Below are 10,493 nucleotides of genomic sequence, written 5' to 3'. Positions count from 1 at the left end.
GGTGGTGTGCCTAACGTGTGGATAGCTCGAAATTTTCGTTCCGGACCGATGTGACCGGGAAGCAACACGCCGCTGGGACTTTGAAACTTTCGGCACGTATCGAACAGTTCTTCTCTATTATCTCGAGAACGGACACGACGACCGTACACTTTGAGCACACAGCAGCGTGTTTTAGCATGCCAGCTACACGGTGGTGTGCCTAACGTGTGGATAGCTCGAAATTTTCGTTCCGGACCGATGTGACCGGGAAGCAACACGCCGCTGGGACTTTGAAACTTTCGGCACGTATCGAACAGTTCTTCTCTATTATCTCGAGAACGGACACGACGACCGTACACTTTGAGCACACAGCAGCGTGTTTTAGCATGCCAGCTACACGGTGGTGTGCCTAACGTGTGGATAGCTCGAAATTTTCGTTCCGGACCGATGTGACCGGGAAGCAACACGCCGCTGGGACTTTGAAACTTTCGGCACGTATCGAACAGTTCTTCTCTATTATCTCGAGAACGGACACGACGACCGTACACTTTGAGCACACAGCAGCGTGTTTTAGCATGCCAGCTACACGGTGGTGTGCCTAACGTGTGGATAGCTCGAAATTTTCGTTCCGGACCGATGTGACCGGGAAGCAACACGCCGCTGGGACTTTGAAACTTTCGGCACGTATCGAACAGTTCTTCTCTATTATCTCGAGAACGGACACGACGACCGTACACTTTGAGCACACAGCAGCGTGTTTTAGCATGCCAGCTACACGGTGGTGTGCCTAACGTGTGGATAGCTCGAAATTTTCGTTCCGGACCGATGTGACCGGGAAGCAACACGCCGCTGGGACTTTGAAACTTTCGGCACGTATCGAACAGTTCTTCTCTATTATCTCGAGAACGGACACGACGACCGTACACTTTGAGCACACAGCAGCGTGTTTTAGCATGCCAGCTACACGGTGGTGTGCCTAACGTGTGGATAGCTCGAAATTTTCGTTCCGGACCGATGTGACCGGGAAGCATCACGCCGCTGGGACTTTTTTTTTTTTTTTTTTTTTTTTTTTTTTAACGTGGGGGAAATCTTCGAAAGACCCCCCCGCCGCCTGGGGAGGGGCGGGGGGAGTGTGGGATTCCCCGCGCCCGGAAGGAAACCCATCGGGCGCGGGACCTACCCACTAAAACCCACCACGGTGGCCATCCTCGCACTATGCAGGGGGAGCACCTGGGACCGAAGACATCATAACATCAGGTGCTCCCCCGTGCAGGGCTCTCGCGCCCGTGTCCTCCCGTTCCAGGGAAGGGAGGGGGTACTTCACCCTCCCTTCCCTGTTTTCTCCTCGGCGCTCTGGCGCCCGACGTCGGAGCAGGGCCACACTGCTCCGACGTCCCACTCCCGGGGGCCGCCCGAGGGCGGCCGCGAGTCCCACACTCGCGACCGCCCACGGCCCCCATAGCCGCGCCGGGGGCACGGCCCTGGGACCGTGCCGTCGGCGCGGCCGCACCCCGGCTCGTACGCTCCCGAGGGCGGCTCTGGCCTCTCCGCCCTCGAGAGCGTCGCCGTCCCTTACTCTACCCACCCCTCAGACGACGGGCGGTGGCACGAGCCTCAAGGGCTACGCATCCCCGCCCGCCGCTCTCAGGGTGGCCTCCCCGGCCCTTCCGGAGGCCCACCCGCCCCCGGCCTCGGACGGGGCCTCGCTCGCGGTCTCCCGCTCTCGCGAATGCGGCTCGCGGCCTCCTTCTGCGAGATTACCTCCTCGCAGAAGGAGGCCACGGCCCGCCACTTCGTCTCGCTGCCGAGCATGGCCTGTACCACGCCCGGCAGCGATAGGTCCGCCCCAATCACGGCCGTGAGGACACGGCGCTCCACCCCCCAGGCCGGACACACCTCGAGGGTGTGTTGCGCCGTGTCCTCGTCCGCTGGACAGTGCCAGCAGCGCGCCGCCTCTTCCACACCGATCCGGCACAGGTACTGACCGAAGCATCCGTGCCCGGACAGCACCTGCACCAACCGGTAGGTGAGTGAGCCGAAGCGCCTACCCAGCCACTCAAACAGGACCGGCCGGATAGCCCGGACAGTCCTCTGGCCGAACAACGGCTCGGCCAGCCGCTGCTGCCAAAGCTGCAGCATGGACTCCCGGGCCTGGCGCCTCAGGGCCTCCACCTCGCATCCCGCCAGGACCACCCCATCCTCGCGGGCGCGCATGCGGCCCTCGTAGAAAGCCGCATGCGCGCCCGCGATCAAGTCCGCCGGGGGTAGCCCTGACAGGACGCTCGCCGCCTCATACGAAACGGTCCGGTACCCCCGGGCGATCCGCAGTGCAAGCCGCCTTTGAACCCGGCGCAGCAATACCTTGCTGCGCCGGGAGGCGGCCAGGTCGCCCGCCCAAACGGGGGCCCCGTATAGGGCCACCGAGTGGACCATTCCCGCGTAGAGGCGGCGAACCCGGTCACTCGGGCCCCGCAGGTTGGGGAGGATACGGCCCAAAGCGCCAACTATCCCCTCCAACCGCGGGGCCAGGGCCCGGAAATGGCCCTCGAAGCGCCAGTGGCTGTCAAGGTGAAGTCCCAGATATTTCATCTGAGACCTCACCTCGACGTCTGTCTCACCCACCCGGATCAGGGGGGGAGGCGGCTCTCCCCGGGGTCTATACATCCCGAGTACCTCGGTTTTGTGGAGAGCCACCTCCAAACCGATCCCCCTGATCCGGGAGACGACGCGCCGGACACCGTCCTCGGCGGCCCGAACAGCCCCCCTCCAGTCCCCCCCGACGGCCAACAACAAGGTGTCGTCCGCATAACATGTCAGACTGACGCCGTCGGGGAGGTCTTCGGCCCGCAGGACGGTGTCGTACCCGAGGTTCCACAGCAGGGGTCCTAACACCGACCCCTGCGGAACCCCGGAGTACACCGCTCTCCTCTCCGTCCCGCACCGGCCCGGATACTCGATCCACCTGTCGCGGAGGTAGTCCTCGACGACTGCCCTAAGGTAGGCGGGGACTCGATGTTCCTCAAGCCCCCGCCTAATCGCCGCCCAGGGTAGGGTGTTAAACGCATTGGCGATGTCCAAGGACACCGCCAATGCCACCCCACCCCGGGAGACCGCCGAGGCCGAGAGGGACCGGACGCGTCGAATCGCGTCGATCGTCGACCGGCCCTCCCGGAACCCGAACTGACACTCCGCCAGCCCGGGCCCACCCCGCGACAGGTGCCCGACGATGCGGGCCGCCACGACTCTTTCTAGGAGCTTGCCCACATCGTCGAGCAGGCAAATCGGCCGGTACGCGGACGGAGAGTCCGCGGGCCTACCCTCTTTCCGGAGGAGGACCATTCGGGCCACCTTCCATGCGGAGGGGAATCGCCCGGCCTCCAGGCAGCGGTCGAATAGCTCCCGGAGGCCGTCACCCAGGACGTCCGCGGCCAAGACCAAGACTCGGCCGGGCACTCCCACGCCGCTGGGACTTTGAAACTTTCGGCACGTATCGAACAGTTCTTCTCTATTATCTCGAGAACGGACACGACGACCGTACAGTTTGAGCACACAGCAGCGTGTTTTAGCATGCCAGCTACACGGTGGTGTGCCTAACGTGTGGATAGCTCGAAATTTTCGTTCCGGACCGATGTGACCGGGAAGCATCACGCCGCTGGGACTTTGAAACTTTCGGCACGTATCGAACAGTTCTTCTCTATTATCTCGAGAACGGACACGACGACCGTACACTTTGAGCACACAGCAGCGTGTTTTAGCATGCCAGCTACACGGTGGTGTGCCTAACGTGTGGATAGCTCGAAATTTTCGTTCCGGACCGATGTGACCGGGAAGCAACACGCCGCTGGGACTTTGAAACTTTCGGCACGTATCGAACAGTTCTTCTCTGTTATCTCGAGAACGGACACGACGACCGTACACTTTGAGCACACAGCAGCGTGTTTTAGCATGCCAGCTACACGGTGGTGTGCCTAACGTGTGGATAGCTCGAAATTTTCGTTCCGGACCGATGTGACCGGGAAGCATCACGCCGCTGGGACTTTGAAACTTTCGGCACGTATCGAACAGTTCTTCTCTATTATCTCGAGAACGGACACGACGACCGTACAGTTTGAGCACACAGCAGCGTGTTTTAGCATGCCAGCTACACGGTGGTGTGCCTAACGTGTGGATAGCTCGAAATTTTCGTTCCGGACCGATGTGACCGGGAAGCATCACGCCGCTGGGACTTTGAAACTTTCGGCACGTATCGAACAGTTCTTCTCTATTATCTCGAGAACGGACACGACGACCGTACACTTTGAGCACACAGCAGCGTGTTTTAGCATGCCAGCTACACGGTGGTGTGCCTAACGTGTGGATAGCTCGAAATTTTCGTTCCGGACCGATGTGACCGGGAAGCATCACGCCGCTGGGACTTTGAAACTTTCGGCACGTATCGAACAGTTCTTCTCTATTATCTCGAGAACGGACACGACGACCGTACACTTTGAGCACACAGCAGCGTGTTTTAGCATGCCAGCTACACGGTGGTGTGCCTAACGTGTGGATAGCTCGAAATTTTCGTTCCGGACCGATGTGACCGGGAAGCAACACGCCGCTGGGACTTTGAAACTTTCGGCACGTATCGAACAGTTCTTCTCTATTATCTCGAGAACGGACACGACGACCGTACAGTTTGAGCACACAGCAGCGTGTTTTAGCATGCCAGCTACACGGTGGTGTGCCTAACGTGTGGATAGCTCGAAATTTTCGTTCCGGACCGATGTGACCGGGAAGCAACACGCCGCTGGGACTTTGAAACTTTCGGCACGTATCGAACAGTTCTTCTCTATTATCTCGAGAACGGACACGACGACCGTACACTTTGAGCACACAGCAGCGTGTTTTAGCATGCCAGCTACACGGTGGTGTGCCTAACGTGTGGATAGCTCGAAATTTTCGTTCCGGACCGATGTGACCGGGAAGCATCACGCCGCTGGGACTTTGAAACTTTCGGCACGTATCGAACAGTTCTTCTCTATTATCTCGAGAACGGACACGACGACCGTACACTTTGAGCACACAGCAGCGTGTTTTAGCATGCCAGCTACACGGTGGTGTGCCTAACGTGTGGATAGCTCGAAATTTTCGTTCCGGACCGATGTGACCGGGAAGCAACACGCCGCTGGGACTTTGAAACTTTCGGCACGTATCGAACAGTTCTTCTCTATTATCTCGAGAACGGACACGACGACCGTACACTTTGAGCACACAGCAGCGTGTTTTAGCATGCCAGCTACACGGTGGTGTGCCTAACGTGTGGATAGCTCGAAATTTTCGTTCCGGACCGATGTGACCGGGAAGCAACACGCCGCTGGGACTTTGAAACTTTCGGCACGTATCGAACAGTTCTTCTCTATTATCTCGAGAACGGACACGACGACCGTACACTTTGAGCACACAGCAGCGTGTTTTAGCATGCCAGCTACACGGTGGTGTGCCTAACGTGTGGATAGCTCGAAATTTTCGTTCCGGACCGATGTGACCGGGAAGCAACACGCCGCTGGGACTTTGAAACTTTCGGCACGTATCGAACAGTTCTTCTCTATTATCTCGAGAACGGACACGACGACCGTACACTTTGAGCACACAGCAGCGTGTTTTAGCATGCCAGCTACACGGTGGTGTGCCTAACGTGTGGATAGCTCGAAATTTTCGTTCCGGACCGATGTGACCGGGAAGCAACACGCCGCTGGGACTTTGAAACTTTCGGCACGTATCGAACAGTTCTTCTCTATTATCTCGAGAACGGACACGACGACCGTACACTTTGAGCACACAGCAGCGTGTTTTAGCATGCCAGCTACACGGTGGTGTGCCTAACGTGTGGATAGCTCGAAATTTTCGTTCCGGACCGATGTGACCGGGAAGCAACACGCCGCTGGGACTTTGAAACTTTCGGCACGTATCGAACAGTTCTTCTCTATTATCTCGAGAACGGACACGACGACCGTACACTTTGAGCACACAGCAGCGTGTTTTAGCATGCCAGCTACACGGTGGTGTGCCTAACGTGTGGATAGCTCGAAATTTTCGTTCCGGACCGATGTGACCGGGAAGCATCACGCCGCTGGGACTTTGAAACTTTCGGCACGTATCGAACAGTTCTTCTCTATTATCTCGAGAACGGACACGACGACCGTACAGTTTGAGCACACAGCAGCGTGTTTTAGCATGCCAGCTACACGGTGGTGTGCCTAACGTGTGGATAGCTCGAAATTTTCGTTCCGGACCGATGTGACCGGGAAGCAACACGCCGCTGGGACTTTGAAACTTTCGGCACGTATCGAACAGTTCTTCTCTATTATCTCGAGAACGGACACGACGACCGTACACTTTGAGCACACAGCAGCGTGTTTTAGCATGCCAGCTACACGGTGGTGTGCCTAACGTGTGGATAGCTCGAAATTTTCGTTCCGGACCGATGTGACCGGGAAGCATCACGCCGCTGGGACTTTTTTTTTTTTTTTTTTTTTTTTTTTAACGTGGGGGAAATCTTCGAAAGACCCCCCCGCCGCCTGGGGAGGGGCGGGGGGAGTGTGGGATTCCCCGCGCCCGGAAGGAAACCCATCGGGCGAGGGACCTACCCACTAAAACCCACCACGGTGGCCATCCTCGCACTATGCAGGGGGAGCACCTGGGACCGAAGACATCATAACATCAGGTGCTCCCCCGTGCAGGGCTCTCGCGCCCGTGTCCTCCCGTTCCAGGGAAGGGAGGGGGTACTTCACCCTCCCTTCCCTGTTTTCTCCTCGGCGCTCTGGCGCCCGACGTCGGAGCAGGGCCACACTGCTCCGACGTCCCACTCCCGGGGGCCGCCCGAGGGCGGCCGCGAGTCCCACACTCGCGACCGCCCACGGCCCCCATAGCCGCGCCGGGGGCACGGCCCTGGGACCGTGCCGTCGGCGCGGCCGCACCCCGGCTCGTACGCTCCCGAGGGCGGCTCTGGCCTCTCCGCCCTCGAGAGCGTCGCCGTCCCTTACTCTACCCACCCCTCAGACGACGGGCGGTGGCACGAGCCTCAAGGGCTACGCACCCCCGCCCGCCGCTCTCAGGGTGGCCTCCCCGGCCCTTCCGGAGGCCCACCCGCCCCCGGCCTCGGACGGGGCCTCGCTCGCGGTCTCCCGCTCTCGCGAATGCGGCTCGCGGCCTCCTTCTGCGAGATTACCTCCTCGCAGAAGGAGGCCACGGCCCGCCACAACGCCGCTGGGACTTTGAAACTTTCGGCACGTATCGAACAGTTCTTCTCTATTATCTCGAGAACGGACACGACGACCGTACACTTTGAGCACACAGCAGCGTGTTTTAGCATGCCAGCTACACGGTGGTGTGCCTAACGTGTGGATAGCTCGAAATTTTCGTTCCGGACCGATGTGACCGGGAAGCAACACGCCGCTGGGACTTTGAAACTTTCGGCACGTATCGAACAGTTCTTCTCTATTATCTCGAGAACGGACACGACGACCGTACACTTTGAGCACACAGCAGCGTGTTTTAGCATGCCAGCTACACGGTGGTGTGCCTAACGTGTGGATAGCTCGAAATTTTCGTTCCGGACCGATGTGACCGGGAAGCAACACGCCGCTGGGACTTTGAAACTTTCGGCACGTATCGAACAGTTCTTCTCTATTATCTCGAGAACGGACACGACGACCGTACACTTTGAGCACACAGCAGCGTGTTTTAGCATGCCAGCTACACGGTGGTGTGCCTAACGTGTGGATAGCTCGAAATTTTCGTTCCGGACCGATGTGACCGGGAAGCATCACGCCGCTGGGACTTTGAAACTTTCGGCACGTATCGAACAGTTCTTCTCTATTATCTCGAGAACGGACACGACGACCGTACAGTTTGAGCACACAGCAGCGTGTTTTAGCATGCCAGCTACACGGTGGTGTGCCTAACGTGTGGATAGCTCGAAATTTTCGTTCCGGACCGATGTGACCGGGAAGCATCACGCCGCTGGGACTTTGAAACTTTCGGCACGTATCGAACAGTTCTTCTCTATTATCTCGAGAACGGACACGACGACCGTACACTTTGAGCACACAGCAGCGTGTTTTAGCATGCCAGCTACACGGTGGTGTGCCTAACGTGTGGATAGCTCGAAATTTTCGTTCCGGACCGATGTGACCGGGAAGCAACACGCCGCTGGGACTTTGAAACTTTCGGCACGTATCGAACAGTTCTTCTCTATTATCTCGAGAACGGACACGACGACCGTACACTTTGAGCACACAGCAGCGTGTTTTAGCATGCCAGCTACACGGTGGTGTGCCTAACGTGTGGATAGCTCGAAATTTTCGTTCCGGACCGATGTGACCGGGAAGCAACACGCCGCTGGGACTTTGAAACTTTCGGCACGTATCGAACAGTTCTTCTCTATTATCTCGAGAACGGACACGACGACCGTACACTTTGAGCACACAGCAGCGTGTTTTAGCATGCCAGCTACACGGTGGTGTGCCTAACGTGTGGATAGCTCGAAATTTTCGTTCCGGACCGATGTGACCGGGAAGCATCACGCCGCTGGGACTTTGAAACTTTCGGCACGTATCGAACAGTTCTTCTCTATTATCTCGAGAACGGACACGACGACCGTACAGTTTGAGCACACAGCAGCGTGTTTTAGCATGCCAGCTACACGGTGGTGTGCCTAACGTGTGGATAGCTCGAAATTTTCGTTCCGGACCGATGTGACCGGGAAGCAACACGCCGCTGGGACTTTGAAACTTTCGGCACGTATCGAACAGTTCTTCTCTATTATCTCGAGAACGGACACGACGACCGTACACTTTGAGCACACAGCAGCGTGTTTTAGCATGCCAGCTACACGGTGGTGTGCCTAACGTGTGGATAGTTCGAAATTTTCGTTCCGGACCGATGTGACCGGGAAGCATCACGCCGCTGGGACTTTGAAACTTTCGGCACGTATCGAACAGTTCTTCTCTATTATCTCGAGAACGGACACGACGACCGTACACTTTGAGCACACAGCAGCGTGTTTTAGCATGCCAGCTACACTTTGGTGTGCCTAACGTGTGGATAGCTCGAAATTTTCGTTCCGGACCGATGTGACCGGGAAGCATCACGCCGCTGGGACTTTGAAACTTTCGGCACGTATCGAACAGTTCTTCTCTATTATCTCGAGAACGGACACGACGACCGTACACTTTGAGCACACAGCAGCGTGTTTTAGCATGCCAGCTACACGGTGGTGTGCCTAACGTGTGGATAGCTCGAAATTTTCGTTCCGGACCGATGTGACCGGGAAGCAACACGCCGCTGGGACTTTGAAACTTTCGGCACGTATCGAACAGTTCTTCTCTATTATCTCGAGAACGGACACGACGACCGTACACTTTGAGCACACAGCAGCGTGTTTTAGCATGCCAGCTACACGGTGGTGTGCCTAACGTGTGGATAGCTCGAAATTTTCGTTCCGGACCGATGTGACCGGGAAGCAACACGCCGCTGGGACTTTGAAACTTTCGGCACGTATCGAACAGTTCTTCTCTATTATCTCGAGAACGGACACGACGACCGTACAGTTTGAGCACACAGCAGCGTGTTTTAGCATGCCAGCTACACGGTGGTGTGCCTAACGTGTGGATAGCTCGAAATTTTCGTTCCGGACCGATGTGACCGGGAAGCAACACGCCGCTGGGACTTTGAAACTTTCGGCACGTATCGAACAGTTCTTCTCTATTATCTCGAGAACGGACACGACGACCGTACACTTTGAGCACACAGCAGCGTGTTTTAGCATGCCAGCTACACGGTGGTGTGCCTAACGTGTGGATAGCTCGAAATTTTCGTTCCGGACCGATGTGACCGGGAAGCAACACGCCGCTGGGACTTTGAAACTTTCGGCACGTATCGAACAGTTCTTCTCTATTATCTCGAGAACGGACACGACGACCGTACACTTTGAGCACACAGCAGCGTGTTTTAGCATGCCAGCTACACGGTGGTGTGCCTAACGTGTGGATAGTTCAAAATTTTCGTTCCGGACCGATGTGACCGGGAAGCATCACGCCGCTGGGACTTTGAAACTTTCGGCACGTATCGAACAGTTCTTCTCTATTATCTCGAGAACGGACACGACGACCGTACACTTTGAGCACACAGCAGCGTGTTTTAGCATGCCAGCTACACGGTGGTGTGCCTAACGTGTGGATAGTTCGAAATTTTCGTTCCGGACCGATGTGACCGGGAAGCATCACGCCGCTAGGACTTTGAAACTTTCGGCACGTATCGAACAGTTCTTCTCTATTATCTCGAGAACGGACACGACGACCGTACACTTTGAGCACACAGCAGCGTGTTTTAGCATGCCAGCTACACGGTGGTGTGCCTAACGTGTGGATAGCTCGAAATTTTCGTTCCGGACCGATGTGACCGGGAAGCATCACGCCGCTGGGACTTTGAAACTTTCGGCACGTATCGAACAGTTCTTCTCTATTATCTCGAGA

Source organism: Ptiloglossa arizonensis, unplaced genomic scaffold, assembly GCF_051014685.1.
Source record: "Ptiloglossa arizonensis isolate GNS036 unplaced genomic scaffold, iyPtiAriz1_principal scaffold0020, whole genome shotgun sequence".
NCBI lineage: Eukaryota > Metazoa > Arthropoda > Insecta > Hymenoptera > Colletidae > Ptiloglossa > Ptiloglossa arizonensis.
The sequence above is the reverse complement of the archived record's forward strand: the minus strand, read 5'-3'. Positions refer to the sequence as shown.